Source organism: Heloderma suspectum, chromosome Z (genome assembly GCF_057233095.1).
Source record: "Heloderma suspectum isolate Gila_16-S chromosome Z, 16-S_ref, whole genome shotgun sequence".
Classification (NCBI taxonomy): domain Eukaryota; kingdom Metazoa; phylum Chordata; class Lepidosauria; order Squamata; family Helodermatidae; genus Heloderma; species Heloderma suspectum.
In genome coordinates, this window is record NC_139476.1 from 15,718,316 (window position 1) to 15,742,750 (window position 24,435).

At 47.0% G+C, this 24,435-nt stretch overlaps 1 protein-coding gene across 4 annotated transcripts in view; it reads right to left on the bottom strand.

Annotated features, from left to right (window-relative positions):
- The window catches only part of EFNA2 (ephrin A2), a 277,009-nt gene that overhangs the window by 229,336 nt on the left and 23,238 nt on the right, over window positions 1–24,435 (bottom strand). For 2 of the 4 annotated variants that reach the window (XM_084825787.1, XM_084825786.1), the window contains exon 3: window positions 13,244–22,913. The exons of the other annotated variants lie outside the window; for them this stretch is intronic. The gene's annotated coding sequence lies outside the window, so the exon portion shown is untranslated. The remainder of the gene's footprint in view (window positions 1–13,243; window positions 22,914–24,435) is intronic. 4 annotated transcript variants of the gene reach the window in all.

Genomic DNA, 24,435 nt, shown 5'->3' on the forward strand with positions numbered 1-24,435 from the left:
CCTTTCTCAGCACGGCGAATGTTCACATAGAGGGTTCTCTGCGCTGTCGTTTGTTTTTCCGTGTGCTTCCTCCCATCCTGACAGCTCTACTTCTCACTGCTGTCAGCTAATCCGTCAACGGAAGCCTATCATAAAATTGTCCTCTTGTCTGTCAATTTTATTTGTTTTCATTCATTGCGCAGCCCTCTGCACCCCGTCTTCCTCCCCCCGCCCCCGCCGTTGCTGCCAGAGAGAGTTCCCCAATGCAGCTGCAGCAACGGAAGAAAGGACAGGTGGTCGGAGAAGAGGGGAGAAAGCAGTCCGCTGACGTGCTTCCAACGCAGGATTGCCATCATCATGTTTGCTGCCTCCCTTATTTAAGATTTTGCAGTTGAAACAAAACAGGGGGAACGATGAAACACCTTACCCCCCCCTTACAGACACCAGCAAGCCAAACTTTGCCTAGTCAGCAAAACCAAAGACATCGAATTCCCGGGAGATTCTGTGAGAGAGAGGGGACATGAGGCTGGAAACAAAAGCTAGGGTTTAGGGCTCCAGCAGAATTGTTTCCATTTCTTTTTTCCCCAAAGTCTTTCTTTGGCTTCCAAAGTGTAATGAACTGGAACAAAATGTTGCAGCACCTCCCCTGCCAACCAGTATGAGGAAAGCTCCTGTTTGGGCTTCAGCTATTCAGCCTGTCTGGGCCTTTGCAGGATGGCCCGGTCAGGAGTGCGGAAGGGATAAAGGAAAGCAGATTTCTTCCCTCATCACACACACACACACACACACACACACACAGCAGCTTTCCTTTCCGGTGTGCAAGGATTGAGTTGGCCACCAACCCAAACCCTGAGCATCTTATGGCTATACAGCAGAGGGTTCTAGAGAATCCCCCCCCCCTTTCTGAAATATAATACAGAGAGGGGAAATGTTTAACTGCACAGAACACATCCCCCAACCCAGCCACCCCTGCCAAGGTATTTACTATAAGCCGTAAAGACACCTCAACGTTCTGTACTTCCTGAAAGAGCCCTGTCAGGCCATTTGGCAAGAGGGAGGGGGGCCCTTTCTTTTGCTATGAGCATCTTTCTTTTAATTGACAAACGTACCTATCTCAGCATACCTAGGGAGTTTGCCGAATGTGTACAAAACCACGGGCTTATTTTTATCTGATTTTGTTGCAGTGGCCTAGTTTCCCTTCCAAACAGAGAGGCACTCTGATACCCAGGTTCGCTGTTAGAAGGAATGAGTGCGAACTGCAACAAAATATTCCAGTATGGATATGCATATTCACTGTACCAGTCAGTAGGCCATGACACTCCATTCCATTCCTTCTCCCCACTAGTTTTCTGGGAATGGTAAGCCTTTTTTCTGTCTAAACATGCATACGATTTCCCCTTTACTTATTTAATTTTTAAACCACCCAATAACTGAAGTTCTCTAGGTGGTAATACATTAAAAACATACAGTCCAAATATGACAACAAAGCAAAATAAAAACCACTCAGAATAAAACAGACAGAAGCAGCAGCAAAGAATAAAACCGTTATAACATCATCTATATACTGCATACCTGATCCCTCCAGATGTTTTGGACTACAACTGCCATCACCCCACCCATCTGCCATGCAGCTGAGGCTGATGGGAGCTGCACTACAAAACATTTGGCGGGAACTGGGTCTGGGAAGGGTGTTACATACATCCAAGCAAGGACAACAAATCCTAGGAGAGGGTACTATTCTGAAGCTGACCATGCAAATCTATTGCATTATGAAGAAGAAGACACTTTGCCAACAGTTCGTCACACTATAGAGTGACCAAAAATAGAGCCCAGAGTGGGACTATGCAAATGCAGGGGGAGGGGCCATGCAAATCAGCACAGGTCTGATTCTCAAGGAGTGAAGCTGACATAGCAATGTTGGAGAAATCCGTTTGGGGTTCAACTTTGACAGGTTATCCTCGGTTCAGCTCCCTGGAGTTCATATTGCTTCCAGCTGAGATGCCCAACTTGATATGCAGTAAGTTGGGCCAGTTCATGGCTTTTCCAGGAGTTTTCCTCTTTTTTTTTTTTTTAAGGTTCTGCAATTTTCACAAATTCCTGAGCAATTTGCACAAATTACAGCTGGATTTGTGCAAATTACTGAAATTATGGCTGAAATTGAGCAAATTATACAAATTACGACCTGATTTGCACAAATTACACAAATTACAGCCTAATTTCTGCAAATCACACAAATGATGGCCTGATTTGTGCGAATTACACAAATTATGGCCTGATCTGTGCAAATTACACAAATGAAAGCCAAATTTGCACAAATTATACAAATTATGGCCTAATTTGCGTAATTTGTGCAAATTTGGCTGTAACTTGTGCAAATTACCGAACCTTCCAAAAAACATGCACAAAAAGTTCCAGAAGTTCGGGGAACAGCCCACATCTCAGCTCTCAGATGCAAATCACGTTGTACATGTTGCGGAACTCCATTGAACTCCAGCAAGTGGTGGCAATGATGAGAAAAAGGATGAGGAGCAAAAGCAGCTGGTGGCCATGGTGGTGAGAACATAGACTCACTCAGGGAAGCAGCCCACAGAGGGAGTCTTGCCCCAGGGCCCTCCAAAAGCTGGAACCAGCCCTGGGCCTGTCTTTGCGGGCATGACGATAGTTGGCTCAACAATACTACAAGCGAGAAGGATCTTGGAATTTTGGTAGATCACAAACTGAACATGAGCCAACAATGTGATGTGGCTGCAAAAAAAGGCAAAGGCTATTTTGGGCTGCATTAAAAAGAAGTATAGCTTCCAAATCCTGTGAAGTACTAGTTCCCCTCTACTCAGCACTGGTTAGGCCTCATCTTTAGTACTGTGTCCAGTTCTGGGAACCGCACTTTAAGAAGGATGCAGACAGACCGGAGAGGATTCAGAGGAGGGTAACGAGGATGATGAGAGGACTGGAAACAAAACCCTATGAGGAGAGACTGAAAGAAGTAGGCATGTTTTGCCTTGAGAAGAGAAGACTGAGGGGAGATAGGATAGCGCTATTCAAGAACTTGAAAGGTTGTCACAGACAGGAAGGCCAAGATCTCTTCTCAATCATCCCAGAGTGCAGGACACGGAATAGTAGGCTCAAGTTCCAGGAAGCCAGGTTCCAGCTGAACTTCTGGAAAAACATCCTGACTGTTAGAGAAATACAACAATGGAACCAGTTCCCCAGGGAGGCGGTGGGCTCTCCCACACTGGAGGCGTTCAAGACGAGGCTGGACAGCCATATGTCAGGGATGCTTTGACTTAGATTCCTGCATTGAGCAGGGGGTTGGACTCAATGGTCTTACAGGCCCCTTCCAACCCTACCATTCTATGATTCTATGATCTGTCGGGGATGCTCTTAGATTCTTGCACTGAGCAGGGGGTTGGACTAGATGGTCTTGTAGACCCCTTCCCACCCCACTCTTCTATGATTCTATGATTCTACGATGACATCCATTGTGACCCTCATCACACCATGTCAGCCTCCTGGAGCTGGCACAGCCTGGCTTGTTTGGGCACAATAAACCATCACCCTGTGTCCGGACACAAGAAGAAGCAATCCATGGATGGTTTGCTTCTCCGAAAGCAACAAGCAAAGCGGAATTGATCGGACCATGCACATTGTGTTTAATAAGCCAGGAATCCTGGCTTTGAAAATGACAAGTGGATGGGTGGGTGCGGGGGGGGGGGAGAGAGACAGAGTATTTGCAGCCAAAGAGGACACCAGTTCCTTTTTCCTTGCTAGCCACATCCCCTGATAAATGCTCCACGTTGACTTTGTTGCTAGGTCCTCTTGGCACCGTAGAAACCCTCCGATCTGCCATTTCCCGTAATGAGTCCTCTTTCGCTCCTCATTCTCAATAATTGGAGGAGGAAAACAATATTTTTTCCGTCATTCTTTTCTCCTTGACCTTTCTCTGCCCCGGATTCTGAAACTTCCATTCTCTTCCACTCCGGGGGAGGGGGGGAGGGGGCATCCTGGATTGGTTGCTTGGAGGGGTAATTTACACCTTCTTTCTGTTCTGGCTTCAATCAGTCTAGCCTTACACACACACACACACACACACACACACACTTGCTTTAAACAAGAAAAAAAAAGGCAGAGGGTTTTTTTTTTTAATAAAAAATAATCAAGGTGAAAAGCTTGCTAAAACAGATAACGTAGTCCCAGCAGCAGCAGCAGCAAAAAAAGGGGGGGCAGAGAAGGAGAGGAAAGACCTCCAAATAATGGGAGAGGGGAGAAACCCAACAATGACTAACAGAAACTGTCCTAATCCTTCAACACACAAAGTTTTGAGTGACACAGAATTCTTCATCAGAGAACTGATTGTTAAGAACTAGAAAGGTGCCTTGTGATACGTTCCATGGGGTTTTCTTGGCAAGAATACTCGAGTGGGTTGCCATTTCCTTCTCCAGTGGACCACATTTTGTCAGAACTCTCTGCCATGACCTGTCCGTCTTGGGTGGCCCTGCACGGCATAGCTTATGGCTTCACTGAGTTACGCAAGCCCCTTCGCCACAACAAGGCAGTGATCCATGAAGGGGAAACCACTAAACCATTCAGGTATGACCTATATCATATCCCTTATGAATATACAGTGGAGGTGAGAAATAGATTTCAGGGATTAGACCTGATAGAGAGAGTGCCTGAGGAACTATGGACGGAGGTCCGTAACATTGTTCAGGAGGCAGCAACTCAATCCATCCCAAAGAAAAAGAAATGCAAGAAAGCCAAGTGGCTGTCTGAGGAGGCTTTACAAGTAGCTGAGGAAAGAAGGGAAGCAAAAAGCAAGGGAGAAAGGGGAAGATATATCCAACTGAATGCAGAGTTCTAGAGAATAGCAAGGACAGACAGGAAGGCCTTCTTAAATGAACAGTGCAAAGAAATCGAGGAAAACAACAGAATGGGAAAGACTAGAGATCTCTTCAAGAAAATTGGAGATCTCAAGGGAACGTTTTGTGCAAAGACGGGCATGATAAAGGACAAAGAAGGCAGGGACCTAACAGAAGCAGATGAGATTAAGAAGAGGTGGAAAGAATACACAGAAGAACTATACAGGAAAGATCTGAATGTCCCTGATAGCCATGATAGTGCGCTCACTGAACTTGAGCCAGACATCCTCGAGAGTGAAGTCAAGTGGGCCTTAGGAAGCATTAGTAACAGCAAAGCTAGCGGAGATGACAGTATTCCAGCTGAGCTATTTAAAATCCTAAAAGATGATGCGGTTAAAGTGCTGCATTCAATATGCCAACAAATCTGGAACACTCAACAGTGGCCACAAGACTGGAAAAGGTCAGTTTACATTCCAATTCCAAAGAAGGGCAACACCAAAGAGTGTTCAAACTACCGCACAATTGCGCTCATTTCACATGCCTGCAAAGTGATGCTCAAAATCCTACAAGCTAGGCTTCAGCAGCATGCGAACCGAGAACTACCAGAAGTACAAGGTGGGTTTCGAAGAGGCAGAGGAACTAGAGAACAAATTGCCAACGTTCGCTGGATCATGGAGAAAGCAAGAGAATTCCAGAAAAACGTCTATTTCTGCTTCATTGACTATGCTAAAGCCTTTGATTGTGTGGATCACAACAAACTGTGGCAAATTCTTAAAGTGATGGGAGTACCAGACCACCTTACCTGTCTCCTGAGAAACCTGTACGAGGGTCAAGAAGCAACAGTAAGAACCAGACATGGAACAACTGAGTGGTTCAAAATTGGGAAAGGAGTACGACAAGGCTGCATATTGTCGCCTTTAATTAATTTATTTAATTTATATGCAGAGTACATCATGAGAAATGCCGGGTTGGATGAATCACAGGTCAGAATCAAGATTGCCGGGAGAATTATCAACAACCTCAGATACGCAGACGATACCACCCTAATGGCAGAAAGCAAAGAGGATCTCAAGAGCCTCTTGTTGAGGGTGAAAGTGGAGAGTGCAAAAGCTGGTTTGAAACTCAACATTAAAAAAACGAAGATCATGGCATCTGGCCCCATCACTTCCTGGCATATAGAAGGGGAAGAAATGGAAGCAGTGACAGATTGTATTTTCTTGGGCTCCGAGATCACTGCAGACGGTGACTGCAGCCATGAAATTAAAAGACGCTTGCTCCTGGGGAGGAAAGCTATGGCAAACCTAGACAGCATAGTAAGAAGCAGAGACATCACCTTGCCGACAAAGGTCCGTCTAATCAAAGCTATGGTTTTCCCAGTAGTAATGTATGGCTGTGAGAGCTGGACTATAAGGAAGGCTGAGCGCCGAAGAATTGATGCTTTCGAACTGTGGTGCTGGAGAAGACTCTTACGAGTCCCCCGGACTGCAAGGAGGTCAAATCAGTCCATCCTCAAGGAATTCAACCCTGAGTGCTCATTGGAAGGACAGATACTGAAGCTGAAGCTCAAATATTTTGGCAACCTAATGCAAAGAGAAAACTCTCTGGGAAAGACCCTGATGCTGGGAAAGACTGAAGGCAAAAGGAGAAGGGGGCGGCAGAGGATGAGATGGCTAGATAGCATCACCGATGCAATGAATATGGACTTGAGCACGCTCCGGGAGAGAGCGCAGGACAGGAAGGCCTGGCGTGCTATGGTCCATGGGGTCACGAAGAGTCAGACACGACTGAACGACTGAACAACAACAACAGAAAGGTGACCCGTCATGGACCAGGACTCTAAACCCCTTCTCCGCAGAAGGCTCCAGAATTAATGGTTCAGGGAGAAAACTTGGCTACAGGAAGTCATCATGAGGATTCCACCTCCCCAGGACACAGTCCTCCGGAAAGATCCAAGGGGCCAGCTTCCCTGCATCCAGAGGAGGTTGCACTACTGTCCTCAGACTTTCAGGCCATGAGGAAACTAGCATGCCCCAGCCACTCCGACATCATCACAGCCTGAGATGGCTAAAACAGGCCAGGCCCTTTAAGAGACCAAGTCTCAGTCAGCATGGAGGTGGGGCCAGCTGGCCTAAATCCAGCAACACGTCTACTTGAACTTCAGTCTTGCTATGCTCCTTGTTGGAGCAACATGCAGACAACCCTGTCTGGCTTCGAGTTCCAGCTGCACTCAGAGCTCTCTGTGGTGCTGATCTCTTTCTGTCTGGCTTCCTGTGAAACCTGCTCTAACCTGATCCCCTGATCCCAAACTGATCCATAGCAGAACCCTGCAACCCAAGCCACAGCACACAGCAGCAGCAGAACCCATGGCTTGAAACAGGACAGCGCCTTATGTCACATTATATTAGGGATGTGCGAAAGTCACCTTTTCAAAGGGGGTGATTCGTGGGGGGGGAGGTGCTCCCCGAAATCCTAACCCAGCCAGCTCCACTCCGCAGCAACTCTATGGAGCCACCGGCCGGGTGCATTCGCAGCCGTGCGGAGCCTGCGGACGCAAATGGCAGCGGCTACGGTGGCCGCCATTTGCGTTCCTGTTTTTTTGCCGTGATAGGCTATATAAATATTTATGTAGCCTATCACGGCAAAAAAACAGGGGTGTAAATGGAGTAGCGGCCGCCATTTGCACCCGTCTTTCGTATTTCATAAGTATTTACATAACCTATCGCAGCAAAAATGGGGAAGCAAATGGCGGCCACAGACGCGGCCACCATTTGCAAAGCAGCGCGAACGGCACCAGGTAAGTGCTCTGTTTCACACACCTTTCATGGGGTGGTGGGGCAGGGGGCTTCGTTCCACCATGGATTTCGGGGGGCCAAATGCAACGTGGCGGAATTCTCTGACATCCCTACATTATATTGATGCTTTTCTTTTAAAAGGCAGGCAGGGAAGAATACTTTCCATGGCCAAGGTGTGTAATAAGGCGCTGGGAGGGCCAGGCTCAAACCAGAGTGCTTAGCAGACAGGATCTAGCATCTTACCTCCTGCCCCACCAATGCAATTCGGCTCTCAGGCAGAAAGGGCTCCTGCACCACTGAAATAAATTTTCTGCCTCCGGACTTGAGCTCCTTCATTTGAGCTTCTCGCATCAACCGAGCTTCAGCTTTCTTTCCCTGATCCCTGCCTCCCATCTGCCAGGTTTGGACCACTGCATGGGGAGATATGGGGGATTCTAAGGTGTTGCAAAATGGACTGTTTTAAAGCTACTCTTGTTGTGAGGTGATTCATGACCTTGTGTGGTTGTGATGGTTTTGTTAACAATTATCTGGCGTGAGTTGGGGGGGCTGGATTGAGATTATGGCATGGGGGTGGGGGGCTTTAACCTTACCCCTGTGCCCAGACCCTGTCGGAATTGGGCTTCCTCTCACCCCCTATTTACCATGAAAGGAAAGCATCCATTGGCAACCTCTAAAACACATATACACACTCAAGGAAAACTACATAAATAATGTCACTTTGGACTACCACTCCCAGCATCCCAGACCATTGGCCATGCTGCCTGGGGCTGATGGGAACTGAAGTCCAAAACAGCTGGAGAGCAGATGTAACACAAAACCTCACTTCTTGGAGCTAAGTCAAAGAGATTTTTCTTCCCCCCCCCCCTTCTTTACCTTTTGGGGGTTTCTTTCGGCTGTCCCACACACCCAAAAATTGGAGCAAAGGGCGGAGGGGAAACAGCACTCAAAAGATGCCAAAGGTGCGTGGCAAGCATTTTGCAAAGCAAGGCTCCCAAAAACTTCCATCAGCACAATTTCTTTTCTTATTTTATGGGGGGTGTCACCTCAGGAGGCGTTTGTGTGCGTTACTCTGAAAAGTTTTCTATGTACCGTGAAAGTGCATGGCTGACTTCAGGCGAGATTGACACCTCCGGCTCCGGAGAAGCGATGTGCTCCGGAGAAGCAATACGCTCTGACCGAAGCAGGTTACGGGAGGTCAAGGATGAAGAACTCTGGTCAAGGTTTGCAGCAGGACATAAAAGAGTGGATTGGCAGGAGGTGGCATAGGTCAGGTCTGGGGGGCACCCATGTGTGAGACCGAAGAGTGGGCAAGAGCAGCAGAGGCGGCAACAAGAAGGGCACAGGGCGACGAAGCTGCAAAACCAAGAGACAGAAGGGAGATGGAGAGGGAGGAACAGATGAGATGCAGGAATGGGGTCAAGACGAGGATGGTACAAAATTAACAGGATGGCTGAGCTGGTGGTGGTGAGGGGAATCTACAGCCAATGCGTGGTTCAGACAGCTAACATTTGTTGTTTGTTTATTTGCATTTATATCCTGCCTTTATTCCTCTTGCAAGGAATCCAAGGCGGCTTACTTTATCCTCCTCTCCTCCAATTTATCCTCACAACAACAACCCTGGGAGGTGGGTTGGGCTGAGAGTCTGTGACTGGCCCAGAGTCACCCAGTGAGCCTCCATGGCCAAGTGGAGACTAGAACCTGGATATCCCGACTCCCGGTCCAACACTCTGTAACCACTACACCACGCTGGCTCTCATTTTTAAATTGAAGGTGTGGAACCTCAGGGAGGTTCGACCTGCCTGGGATCTCAATCCAGCCCTCCAGGGTTTCCACCAGCAGCCATGCCCCCTTTCCCATGGCCACGCCCCCTTTTTGCTCAGCATTTTTTCCTCATTCTAAATGGGTCAATATGTCTCTCCTTAGGCTTAGTCCCTGGCACTAAGAGATTGAAGGGGCAATCCTATGCATGTTTAGACAGGAAAAAAGTCCAGCAACTCCCAGCATGCCCCAGTCCACACTGTTATTCCCCTGTGATCAGTGGAGGTTGGTGGCTCTGGGTTTGGAGGGGCTATAAATCCATTCTGGGTTTCCATCAGAACCAGACGGAACTCAAAAGGAGCTATCCGAGGTGCTCGAACCCTTTCCCAGAATAGGTCCAGCACCTTGGAAAGCTCCTTGAGAGTTTTGGCTGCTTGAGATGGAACGCCAGACTGATTCACTGCCCCACCGAAAGCCTCCGTGGTCTCCTACCACCTCGTTGAGGAGCTGAACAAATCAACTGGGGGTGCAAAAGGACAGCCTGCACTACTGAGCTCTGCTTTTCCATCTGCTTTTAAGAGGGGCGGCGGTGTTTTGTTCTTTGCATGTTCGGTGTCATCCGGAACGGTTGTGACCCAACACCATGCCTGTTTGCAACGGCACACCTTCACTACCAGCTGGTCGGCACCAATTTTTGCAGCTCGATTATTAAAACCACCCTCCTTTTGATTTTCTTAAAATATTTTTTATAGATTTTCCATTTCAGCATTCGGCACAAGACATCATTCAACCAGCCGACACCCTCCACATGAAATCAGGTGTAAAAATGCTTTTGTACTCTGAACTTTATTATTTGCAGTTTGACTGACTTTATACACTCCTTAGACTATAACAGTATGCCTGACGTTATTTATTTGTCTGCTGTTTTATCCCCAGAGAAAGTATTCTTTAGGTTAAATGTTATTGCAACCACAGGCTATTAAAGGCAGTTGGGGCCTGTGCTGATTCTGCTGTTTTGTTTGTAGAAGTGATAAAACACCGCCATTCCATTGCAAAAGTGTCTTCTTTCTTTTGCCCTCTTAACGTGCTCAGACGTTGGGTAACTTTCCCTGAGAGTGCTATTTCCCATACTATATTGTACTTATATTTAAACCTCTTGCATCCTTCCAACATTTGGCTGTCAGCAGACGAGCTGCTTTTACAAAATATGCAGTTTGCTCTTTATGGGCTCCTTCACACGGAGCTTTTATCCTGCTATTGAGATTTCTCACTCACGGAAGTTTGCGGGTCCTTTTCATGATGTTGTTAACCTCCAAGGCATATCCAGAAGTATTTCCTGGTTTATTTATTGCATTTATTACATTTATTTATTTATTACATTTATATCCCACCTCTTTTCCTCCTTAAGGAACCCAAGGCAGCTTACATTCTCCTCCTCCACTGCCATTTTATCCTCACAACAACAACCCTGTGAGGTGGGTTGGGCTGAGAGTCTGCAACTGGCCCAAAGTCACTCAGTGAGCTTCCATGGCCGAGTGGGGACTAGAACCTGGATCTCCCAGTCAAGCACTCTACCCACTACACCACACTGGTTATTCCATCTCAAAAAGATCTGGAAATAATGAACCATTTTTAAAACTCAGAATGTTACACAATTAAAACAGCCACTAGACGGTGTTGTTTCATTACATTCTATGGAACCTTGAAAATTAAACGCTTCCCCTCTTAGCAATCACATGGTCGCTGTCTGGGAGCCCACGATAAATGTGGAAAGGTTCCAGAGCGGGAAGATTGCAGGGTTTTCCTTAGTGTAAAGGCAGCCCAAATCATAATGCTTGTTTTTGACCATCACATTTGTTTTGTTGTTGTTCAGTCGTTCAGTCATGTCCGACTCTTCGTGACACCATGGACCACAGCATGCCAGGCCTTCCTGTCCTGCGCTCTCTCCCGGAGCGTGCTCAAGTCCATATCAGTGATGCTATCTAGCCGTCTCATCCTCTGTCGTCCCCTTCTCCTTTTGCCTTCAGTCTTTCCCAGCATCAGGGTCTTTTCCAGAGAGTTTTCTCTTCGCATTAGGTGGCCAAAATATTGGAGCTTCAGCTTCAGTATCTGTCCTTCCAATGAGCACTCAGGGTTGATTTCCTTTAGGATGGACTGATTTGACCTCCTTGCAGTCCAGGGCACTCGTAGGAGTCTTCTCCAGCACCACAGTTCGAAAGCATCAATTCTTCGGCGCTCAGCCTTCCTTCGGACTTCCTTCGGCATCCAGCTCTCACAGCCATACATTGCTACTGGGAAAACCATAGCTTTGATTATGTGGATCTTTGTCGGCAAGGTGACGCCTCTGCTTCTTACTATGCTGTCTAGGTTTGCCATAGCTTTCCTCCCAAGGAGCAAGCGTCTTTTAATTTCAGGGCTACAGTCACCGTCTGCGGTGATCTTGGAGCCCAAGAAAGTAAAATCTGTCACTGCTTCCATTTCTTCCCCTTCCATATGCCAGGAAGTGATGGGGCCAGATGCCAGGATCTTCGTTTTTTTAATGTTGAGTTTCAAACCAGCTTTTGCACTCTCCTCTTTCACCCTCAACAAGAGGCTCTTGAGATCCTCTTCGCTTTCTGCCATTAGGGTGGCATCGTCTGCGTATCTGAGGTTGTTGATAATTCTCCCGGCAATCTTAATTCCAACCTGTGATTCATCCAACCCGGCGTTTCTCATGATGTATCACATTTGTTACATCAAGCCAATTCTGGTGTTTTCACTACTGCTGTTTCCATTATGAAAGATATTTCATGGAAGATTTCCATCCAAAATTTTTGGATATGTTCACAAGCCCACCATGTATGAACATGTTCAGGCAGGCATTTGGGGTGGGGTAGGGTATTTTAGAAAATGTTTTTACTGTAGAATTTTATTGTTTTAAACTGTTTTATTGTACGCTGTACATCGCCCAGAGTGGCTGGGTGGCCAGCCAGATGGGCGATTAATAAATTTAATAATAATAACAACAACAACAACAACATAGGACCCTGATCCTTCTAATCTGCACTGAAACATTATTTAAGAAGAGGGAGATGGGATGGGAAACACCATTCCACCAGCCTTACTGAAAGACCATTTGACTTCCCCTCCTCTTCCCTCCCCATCTGGTTTTCCTTTTGTGTCATGTCTTTTTAGATTGCAAGCCTCACTCAGTTTGGCACAACTTCTTTCTGATTGGTTAAAAAGACAAGCATTGTGGGGCTCAGAAAGACACTTGACATCCTACTGAGCCCCCCGACACCCAGAGTCAGATTTTCTGCCAAACACCACCCCTGCATTCTTTCAAACCTACTGTAGCACCCATGAGGACTGGAAGCATACTTTATTAAAAAAAAAAAAAAAAAAAGATGAGATGTTCAAAATGCTTGATTCTATGTAGCTGAAGAAATTCTCTGACATCCCTACATTACATTGATTTTCATTGGGACTGCAGCATGAAATGAAAGGGTTTTTAAAACAAAACAAAACACAGGAACAGCTATTTAATGAACAAACAAATCAAAGCACCTTAAGTACCATCAGGCATTTAATGTGACATGTCACTTAGCTGTCTGTCACTATGCTAGGACAACTGTCGGTTCAGCTTAGATGCTAACCGTGGGCAAAATCCAACATAACTCCTACTTAGAGTAGACCTATTGAAATAAATGGGGCCGCGGTGGCTTAGCGGTTAAGACGCTGAACTGCAGACCGGAAGGTCGGCAGGACAGCAGTTCGAGACCCAAGTGCCGCGTGACGGAGTGAGCTCCCGTCTTCAGTCCCAGCTCCTGCCCACCTAGCAGTTCGAAAGCAAGAAATTGCAGGTAGATAAATAAGTACCGCCTCGGCGGGAAAGGTAACAGCGTTCCGTGCGCCTCGGTGTTCAGTCACGCCGGCCACATGACCACGGCGCCGGCCACATGACCACGCTGTCTTCGGACAGCGCTGGCTCTTCAGCTTAGAAACAGGGATGAGCACCGCACCCTAGAGTCGGACACGACTGGTTGGGGACACCTTTACCTTTATTGAAATAAATGGAAATTAAGTTAAATTGAAATTAAGTCAATGGATTTACTCTAGACCCATTAAGACCCGAAAATACTCTGGCTGAATTGAGTCTTTCAGTTTCTCTTCTTTCTTTCAACCATGTTCCTAGCCCTCATGGGTGCAAAGATAGGTTCGAAAAGGGGTTGTAGACCCTAACATTGCCTTCGACCAGCCTTCCCCAAACTGGTGCCCTCTGGATGTGTTGGACTCCCATCATCCCCAGATGAACAATGTCCATACTGACTGGGGACAGCAGGAGCTCAGCTGAGTAGCTCAGTTTTCACTTTAAAAAGCATGTTCCTAGTCCTCATGGGTGCAAAGATAGGTTTGAAAAAGGTGCTCTAGGCCCAGACGTTGCCTCCCTCGAAGCAGGCTGCCCCAATTTGGTGCCGTCCAGATGTGTTGGACTAAACCTCCCATCAGCTCCAGCCAACATGGCCATCTGGGGTTGATGGGAGATATAGCCCATACACACATACACAGAGCGAGCTTTGATCCAATCCATGTGAAGCTGAGCCCCAGCTCGGCTCAGAAAGGATAGGGGCAGAGTCCATCACAAAAGGCGAGTGGGATTTTTGGTGTTGTTAAGGGCCAAAGGGAAAGGATTTTACAACCCCAGCTGGAGATGGCATTTTAACAACCCACTTGTTAAAATGGCATTTTAACAACCCACCACCCCAGCAAAACCACAGTGCTTTTGCTGGGGTGGTGCAATCCGGGGGTGAAGGGGCCCATCACCAGGCAGAATGCAACCAGCTGGACCGGCTGGGGATTTCCTAACTGGGAAGCCAGGGTCAATTTCCTATGTGGTAGAACTAGAAACACAGTTGCTTTGCAGAATCACTCTGCAGAATCTGGAATTGCAGTTGCTCTGCAAAATTGCAGAATCGCTCTGCAGAATCTGGAATTCCACTTGAGCACATCGTCCCAACGCCTTTGTGGGAGGATGGCCCAGGTGCAATTTCAATGGGGGGGGGGATGTTTTAGGGAGGGAAAGTCTGCAACCCCCATCGATCTCAGCCAGCCTTGCCAAGGATGGATACATATTTGTATTTATTTACGTTGCTAACATAATGGAGACATTTAATAGAATTTAAATAACAGTATCATTGAGAGATAGCTACACCGACTGAACCTCCAATATACCCCTTCCTCAGAATAAAGTCATACTAAGACCCTCTATCCTGCCTCTCCTCCCTCGGACTGAGGCACTGCAGGGCCTTATAACTTTCCATTAGCCCCGCCTCTCCCCTCCTGACCAATGGGGAATTGGGGTGGAGCTTCCCATCCGGCTTTCCCCTCCTCTCATTTCCCAGCATGTGCTCTGTAGTGGCAGGATGATGACACTGCCCATTAAAGGCAGCGAGGTTTCAAAACCAGACGGAGAAGACTTCAAAATGAGGACTAGAAGCCTGAAATGCGTGTCAGGGAGTCAGCGTGAAGCCTCAAGCATGGACACGGTTAGCCAAGGGGAGAGAGGCAGAAAAAGAAAGAGAGAAGATCCAAGTGTGTTTCGGAAAAGCCAGCTGGACAGCCATCAATCAATTCTACCCAGAGTGGAGTCTTTATGAGCATTAGCCCTGCAAGAAGAGACCTAATTAATTTTAACAACAGGAGAGAATTACAAGCCCTTTAAAAAAAACATCCTTCAATGGCTGTCCCTGGATTGTCATAGCCACCAGCAACCCGGAGCTTTTTTTTTTTTTTTGCTATGAGTCCAAGAGGCCTCAGCACGTCGGAACCCTCTCACCAAGCTCAAATGCAGCAAATGCCAAAGAACTGAATATCAGAGAGTGCTGCACTTAACAGGGCAAAAACATAGTCTTAGAGTGGTGTGGGGTTACCAGCCTTTTTCTGGGCTCTGCTCCTCTACCTTTACCAGCAGCATAATGCACAGAAATTTAGTAGGCGTGGTTTTCCCCATCACTTTTATCTCCATGCCAGGGGTGGAAAAAATCACCTGCCCCCAGTACTCTTAAACCTTTATTAATGGCTAGATGAAGGAGTGGAGGGAATCCTCATCAAATTATTTGTAGGTGATACAAAACTGAGAGGGCTTGCACCTTGGGAGAAAGGAAAACTGGGCTGGAACTATCAAAATGAACAGAGATAAATGCAAAGTTCTGTATTGGGGGTTGGGAGGACACCCCAAATGCCTGCCTTGGGAGAGGTACATGTGAAAAGGACCTTGGGATTGCAGTCTATCACAAGCTGAATTGAGGCAGCAGTGTGATGCAGCTGCAAAAAGGGCAAATGCGATCTGGGGCTGGATTAACACAACCATCGTTTCTGAGTCAGGAGAAGTCATAGTTGCACTTTATTCTGCACTAGCCAGATCTCTTTTGGAGTATTGAGTCCAGTTCTGAGCATGGGACACTGAGAAGGATGCAGACAAATTGGAACGGGTTCGGAGAAGGGCAACAAAAATGGGCAGGGGATGGGTGGGGGAAGGCCTGTAAGTGGGGGTGTTGAGAGCCCAGAAAAGAGAATAAAGAGGGGCACATTTCATGACAGCCCTCTTCAAATCTCTGTCACATAGGGTTGTCACATAGACCAAGGCAAAGGTTGAAAACCCCTGCCTGAGGGCTGAATTTCAGAGGGCCACATCCCAAGTATTGTGGCCATCTATTGAATCCATGAGGGCCTGACTTGGCCCACGGAGCTGACGTTCAACACCCGTTTTAGGGCTTTCTAGTAAGCCCTGGCACCTGGAATTGGGCCCAGAAATAGATGGGAGGCTGGTACAGTTGGTACAGGACCAGTGAAATACGGTCAGGGAAGTAGCCCTGCTGGGTCCAAACCCTCTTCCAAAGGAGAACCACAAAACAAGAAGCTTCTCAAGGCATTACTTAAGCCCCTTCCGTTGAGTGCCCCTTGTGCACCCTCCTCTTTGAGACTGAGAGTGTCTGCTCTCATGCGAAGCAGCGCACAAGACTGAGAGCAACCCCATCTTGTGTGCTGGAGTGCACATGTCTGAAAGCACCCCCCTTCTTGTGGGGTGGAGTGCACAAGACTGAGAGCACCCACCCTCGTGCGCTGGAGCACGCAGGACTGAGTGCACCCCCTCTCATGCCCTGGAGCACACGTTAGCACAGTCATCACAGGGAAGGGGAAGATGGCTAGAGAACAGTGTCTTATCTAGTCTATTGGTGGCCACAGCAAGATTTGAACTGGGACCTTCGTGCTCTTAGCCATTCAGCAGTTACAGCTCATGTAAAGGAATGGGGGGGGGGCAAGAGAAATGGGATAGTAACTGCAAGGTCTGTGTGTGAGTGAATCACCTCTTCTGAAAACAGCCAAAATAACACATTTGACTTTCATTTTTTATTTCAGCTTTTTCAGAGCACATTTGAAAAGATGGGGATAGATTAATGCAATACTGCCCCCTGCTGGGCTCCCTGCATTAAGGCATGGCTCCCCACCCCACCCCCAATCTCCCATTCCCATTGCAGTGTTCCACTGTGACATGTGGGACGGCTTCCGTGCTCGGCGTTGACTCCGGATTGGGCCCTCTTGGTTCACTAACTTTAGCAGGGTGCCTCTGACACGTCATTGCCAAACTGTCGCTGTTCTAGTGGTCCCCCCCGCCCCCCTGTGGCCAGGGAGCACACGAAGCGGCCCAGTCCCACCAACTCAGAGGAGGGCAAACTTCTCGGCTGCGTGGTCCCAGGCGGCGCACCGGGGGACGCACATGCACACTTAGAGACACACACACAGAGGCACACTTGCGCATGCATGCATGCATACACATATCCATGCACTTATATGCACACACACATGCACACTTGGATACACACCCATGCATGGGCGCATACACACACTCATACACCGATATGCGCACTTACACATGCAGTTATGCACACATGCACCCTTACACGCACATGCATATACACACGTGCATGCACACTTACATACACATCCATGCATGGGCACATGCACACACTCATGCACCAATATGCGCACATACATACATGCACATGCATATATACACATATATATGCGCACTTAGATAGATGCATGCGTACACACGTACGTACATGCTCACACACACACCGATGCGCTTACACTTACACACACGTGCACGCACGCGTGCACATTTACGCATACACACTTGCCCATGCGCATACACGCATACATGCATGCATGCAAACACTGCGCAGGTGCACATACACCCACATGGACAGACATACATACATATGGTACAAACTTACACTTGCACTCACATTCACACACTTATACACTTACCTACACCCACGCACACACAGGGGGTGGAATTGCTGGGAAAGGGGAGGCTAAAGTCCCCCCACAACCCCAATCAAGATGGCTGCACAACAAACCTGGTCACTTCAGGGTCATGGGAGGGGGGGATGATAAAGCTTCATCCACCACAACCAAGTGACACCCCCCCCACACACACACAGATCCCAGCCAGTTCAGGGTCACTGAGGAAAGGGAGGCTGCGAAGAGCAGCTCCAGAACCGCCGTCTTTTCCCCACAGCCCTGCTTGATCATCTGGATGGTGGGGGGCGGGGTTCCCAGGCTAGCAGCCCACCTGTGACCCAAGGCCATGAGTTGCCCACCTCGATCCAGTCCATTCACAAGTCTGCCAGTGAACAATGGGCCTTCCTCTAAACCTTGGAGTCTAAAGGTCACATAAGATTCTATTTCACCTGGCTCTGAATAAAGGGCTGATTTGAGCACCAAACTACGGCCCCTCCCCTAAGAAAGCAAGCTTACAGTCCTCATGGCTCCCAATAAAGAGCCCATTTAAATAGGGACATCAGAAGCTGCCTTATACTCAGAGTATAATATCCATCCAGCCCAGTATTGTCGGCACTGACTGACAGCAGCGTCTCTCCAGAGTTTCAGGCAGGAATCTTTCCCAGCCCTACCTGGAAATGCTGCTGGGCGTCGAACCTGGCACTGTCTGCAGACAACACAGGGCCTCTACCACTGAGCCACGGCCCCTCCTCTAAGAAATGGGGGCTGCAGATAAATCAAATTCTCATAACATATTGAATGAAGGATAACGACGGACATCGAAATATTTGGTCTTCCGAAGTCTCAACAAAAAAGGATTTTAGTGGAGATTTTTAAACTGGCAGGAAAAAAAATTGCTAAAGGGACAGGCTCGGATTGATGGATGGATATTTGCCACACATATGTGGTTAACGCTGCCATCACAAGCGTGGATGGAAGATAGCAAGACGTCGGCACGCAGAAAAAGCACCATCTCAGCTGAATTGCAGGACAGCAGTTACAATTCCGCCCATCGCTTCCTCTCCAAGATACTGCTAAGCGCTCAAAGCCACCCCTCACGGATTGCATACATTGGCCCTGCCGTCTGGGGACAATGGGAGTTGTAATCAAAGACAAATAAACCTGTCAATTTCAGTTCCTCATTATTCCTATCTGAATAAGTTCATCCCAAACTTAGAGCATTTTTTTTAACAAAAATGCATACACATTTTTGTGTGGATTTCTCCCAATGCATGCATGTTTGTATGCAATTTTGCTAAACGTACATATTTTTGCAAGCAATTTTCCTTATAAAATGCATTTAAATGTTATTTTATTTACTTACCATTTGTTTTATCATTACCTTCATATCCCGCCTTTCTCTTCTTGCAAGGACCCCAAGGCGCCTTACATTATCCTCCTCTCCGTTTTATCCTCACAAAACCCCTGTGAGGTAGGCTCAGCTGAGAGTTAGTGACTGGGCCAAAGTCACTGAGTGACCCTCATGGCCAAATGGGGACTCCCAAGTCCCAGTAGGATGTATTTTGTCTGCACATGCTCCTAATATAAGCATTTTCTGTATGCATGTTTTGATCAGAGAACTCCACTGCAAAATTCAGAGAAGTGTGAGTTCTGAAGGATGCCTGGGTTTGGTTGTTGTATTGGCTTGAAAGTGCAGCATTAGGTGAGTTAGCATCAAAATACAAACCGAGAATAATTGTTCCCCACCACTTTCTAGGAACAAGATGTGACTTTAAAACCTTTTCTGTGTTTTTAACAGTGAACCTCCCACCACCACCACCAATATATCCAGAGGGCACCAGATTGCAGAAGGGTCTGATAGAAGAAAATTTAGGGCTGCCTCTAGCTCTACCTTGGAGTAAGTGGGGTGACCAAACCCTTCAACCTTCTTAACCTCTTGCAATATACAATTCACACACATATACTGAAATCCAAACATGGATTGGGGCAGTGGGGTACTGTCTCAGACCAAGGGTCCTGTTGAGGCCCTGCCTCAGAGCTGGTGAGGGCTCCACATCACTGGGCTTTGCTGAAGTTTGGGTTGCAAGGTTCTGCTGTCGTCTGATCTTGAACAGAGGTCTGAATAGGTAAGGTTTCACGAGCAAGCCAGACAGGAATGGATTGGTACTGTGGAAAGCTCCAAGTGAGCTAGGGCTCAAAAGCCAGACAGGGTTGTCTCAATGTTGCTCCAACAAGGAGCAGAGCAAGGCTGAGCCTTAAATAAGAGTTTGCCTGCTGGTTGGCCCCACCTCCAAACTGACCAAGGCTTTGTCTCTTAATGGGGCCCAGCTTGTTTTAGCAATGTCAGGTTGTAATGACATGGGAGTGGCTGTGGCATGCTAGTTTCCTCATGGCCAGAATCCTCCGATCTGAGGATGGCAATGCAGCCTCCTCTGGTCTCAGGGAAGCTGACCTCTGGGGTCTTCCGGAAAAACTGGATCCTGTGGAGGTGAAAGTTTCATGACATCTTTCCATGGCCGCATCCTCTCCCTGAACTTTTAGCCTCTTCTTCTACGGAGAAGGGGTCAGAATCCTCTAAGAATGAAAAGTTGGGTCCACTGTTAAAAATACAGAGGAAGTTTTTACAGATTTACATCTTGTTTCGAGAGAGGGAGCGAAAGAGAGGGGGGAGAGGGAGAAAGAGAAAGAGAAAGAGAAAGAGAGAGGACGAGGACAAGAGAGAGATTGTACAAATGTAATTCCCAACAACCAAAATGACTTCGATGCAGCACTGCAAGGGTTGCCATGTTTCCAATCTGGCTGTGCTCCTGTGCCCCCATAACAGCCACATGACATGCTCAGATGTGCATTCAGTAGGTGAGGTTTTCCACATCACTTCCTCTGCATGCCAGGGAATGCTTCACCTGGTGAATTTCAGCCAGTCACATAGCTGTCAAAGGCATGGGGCTGGGGGGTAGGGTTGCCAACTTTTCAACCCACCTTTGCAACTGTGCCTTTTAACAATAGCACGACATTCACCGGTGATCTTGGCTCTCTCCAGGACCTGTAAAGCTAGACTTTGCTATACAGGAGAAATATCACACAAATTCAATATTTCGTCGGGGGGGGTGGAATATACAAGTCATTTGGTGAGATTCAAACCCGGGGATCATCAACTCTTTGCCCCTGTGCTCTTCCTTTGCTCCCTCTATGCCCACCTGTCTCCCTGGCCCCTTTTCTTCCCATTTTGTTTTTTAAAGAACCCTAAATAACACCAAACTCCTGTCAAGATACTCTTGAATATATCACTCCTCATCTCCGTCTGTTTTTCTTCTTTGCCGTCTCTTTCGTTGGAGGGGTTGCCACTCACTCCCTGTCAGCCTGTCAGACATGACGGGCTCACGCCTGGCGTGATGCCAGCGTTGCAATTCAGAGAGGATTAACTCCTTGAGCGGTTTTGCAGCAGGGTATGCCAGCATCCCTTTTTTTCCTTCTCCTTCCCTCATCCCTCCTGCTCACTCCACCATTCCCCGGTTCCCTTGGGTGGATTCCAGCCAAACACAGTTTACTCTTCCATTCCATTGTCAATATTCACGATCTGGACGCCGTCACATCAGTTTCTCCAACAACAACAACAAAACTCTACCGAGAAGTTCTCCAAAGTTCTATACTACATCTTATTAGACAGCAACTGGTTTTCCTGGCAGGCCGCAACCAGGGGAGTTGCTGGGCACTTAAAAGATTTGGGGGCTGCAATAAAACATAGGTGGAAAAGAGTTAACCCTCCAACAATCAATGATTAGAATATGAGGGTTTGGGATATGACCTCGATGATGAAATTAACAAATATGGTTAGAGTCAGAGGGGGACAACCGTAAATATTTTTTTAATCAAAAAATGGAGTCTCTTTATTTTATAATGGAATGATAAAGTCCAATAAAGTCCAATTCAAGACCAACTTATTTATGTTAGGGGCAATTTAACTGGTATGAGTTTGATAATGTTTACGGCTATTATTTGTATTTATGAATCGATGTCATCTTTTATGACGGTTATGAATCACTGAACCACATTTGGGCATCTAAATGGCAAAGGTGGTTCAGTGTAAGCAAGAATGAAGTGATGCGTGTTGGGGCCAAAAATCCCAGCTTCAAGTCTAGCCTGATGGTATCTGAGCTGGCGGGGACAGACCAGGAAAGAGATCTCAGGTTGTGGTGGACAGCTCAGTGAAGATGTCCACCCAGTGTGTGGCTGCTGTAAAAAAGGCAAAGTCCATGTTAGGCATAATTAGGAAAGGAATTGAAAATAAAGCTGCCAATATCCTACTGCCCCTATACAAATGTATGATGCAGCCACACTTGGAATATTGTGTCCAGTTCTGGTCACCACACCTAAAAGAAGATATTGTAGAGCTGGAAAAGGTGCAGAAAAGGGCGACTCCAATGATCAAGGGGCTGGAGCATCTCCCCTATGAGGGAAGGTTACAAGGGCTGGGATTGTTTAGCCTGGAAAAAAGGAGGGCCAAGGAGACATGAGAGAGGTCTACAAAATTGTGCATGGTGTGGAGAATGTGGAGAGGGAGACATTTTTCTCCCTCTCCTACTCTCTACTAGAACCCAGGGTCACCCTATCAAGCTGATGGGTGGGAGATTCAGGACAGATCAAAGAAAGGACTTCTTCACACAGCACAGAGTTAAACTATGGAACTCCCTGCCACAGGATGTTGTTGTTGTTGTTCAGTCGTTAAGTCGTGTCCAACTTTTGGTGACCCCATGGACCGTAGCACACCAGGCCTTCCTGTCCTCCGCTCTCTCCCGGAGTGTGCTCAAGTTCATATTCATTACATCGGTGATGCTATCTAGCCATCTCGTCCTCTGCCGTCCCCTTCTCCTTTTGCCTTCAAACTTTCCCAACATCAGGGTCTTTTCCAGTGAGTTTTCTCTTCGCATTAGGTGGCCAAATATTTGAGCTTCAGTTAGACAAATTGCTGGAGGAAAAAGCTATCAATGGTTCCCAGTCTTGATGGCTATGTGCTAACTCCACTATCAGAGGCAGTGAGCCTATGTACACCAGTTGCTGGGGAACATGGGTGGGAGGGTGCTGTTGTTATTGTGTCCTGCTTGTGGGTTCCTGGTTGGCCGCTGTGGGAACAAAATACTGGACTAGATGGACCCTTGGTCTGATCCAGCAGGGCTCTTCATACATTCTTATGTTCTTAATGTCAGATGAAATTATTTCTTTTGTTATCTGCTGGGCATTTCCTCTGTAATAGCAAGAGAATAAATAATTTAAAAAAAAAAAGATTTGTGGGCCTGGCCTATCGTACACAAATCTGACGCTGCTCCTTCATTTTTTTTTTATTTTCATTTTTCTTTATTTCATTTATTACTTGTCTATACTGACCAATTGCTGACACTCAGTTTATACCTACATATGCAATTCAGAAAGAACCATTTACATTTCTCAGGAGGCAAAACCAGTCGATTAAATTCTCCTCCAAATCATCTCAAATGAAATAAATGCTTCATTTAATTTGCACGCTGCCCCACACCAATGGAAAAAAAGGTTGTTGTTTTTCCTCCTTCAAAGCAGTGGAGGCCGGTGGCTCTGGTTCTGGTGGCACTGTAAATCCATTCTGGGTTTCAGTCAGAACTCTAAAGGATTTACCCAAGGAACTGAAACCTATCCCCAAAATATGCTCAGCACTTTGGATAGCTCCTTAAGAGTTCTGGGTGGTTCCAACAGAAACCCAGAGTGGATTCACAGCCCCACCAAAGGTGGAATAAGCTCACTGGGTGACTTTGGGCCAATCACTGACTTTCACAGGGTCAGGAGGATAAAATGGAGAGAAGGAAGAGGACACTCATATAAGCCATCTTAGGTTCCTTGCAAGAGGATGAAAGGTGGGATATCAATAATAATAATAAAACTCTAAAGGATTTACCCAAGGAGCTGAAACCTATCCCCAAAATATGCTCAGCACTTTAGATAGCTGCTTAAGAGTTCTGGGTGGTTCTGACAAAAACCCAGAGTGGATTCACAGCCCCACCAAAGGTGGAATATTTATTTTATCTTATTTATTTACAATATTTATATACCTCTCCATATCTAGAAAAAAATTTGGAGCAGTGAACAAAAAGATAAAACAGTAAGAGCATGAAAAGATTAAAACACCACATCAAAATGACACTTGTTTAAAAATACACTGCCAGTAAAAACTATAACTGGTCAATTATGGTTCCAGGGGAAGATTTTTTTGAGGGAGGGCAGCTTGCAGTATTTGGGGAGGGGGAGAGCTAACCTTTCTCTCCCTGGCTAAATGCTTGCCTCAAAATAAACTAAGATCCTAGTCCTCATGGCTCTGAATCATGAGCTGATTCAAATAGGAACACCGGAAGCTGCCCTGAGTCAGAACCTTGGTCCATCTAGACCAGTATTGTTGACACTGACTTGCAATGGCTCTCCGGAGTTTTAGGCTGGTGTTTTTCCAGCCCTACCTGGAGATGCTGCCAGGGATTGAACCCGGGACCTTCTGTATGAGAAGCAGGGTCTCTACCCCTGAGCTACAACCCATCCCCAGAGCTGGAGAGGAATAGGACTGTACACACTGCATGCCAAATGTGATTACACCACAGCTATATCTGAAGGCATTATGATCACGATAGCGTTCCCACATCTGAACCTGGGTTGATGGTTTGATTGTGCAAAACAAGACAGGCTCATAAACCAGCTCAAAATGAGGGTTAATTGTTGGCTTACCAAGCCCAACTGGTTTGGGATTCCAT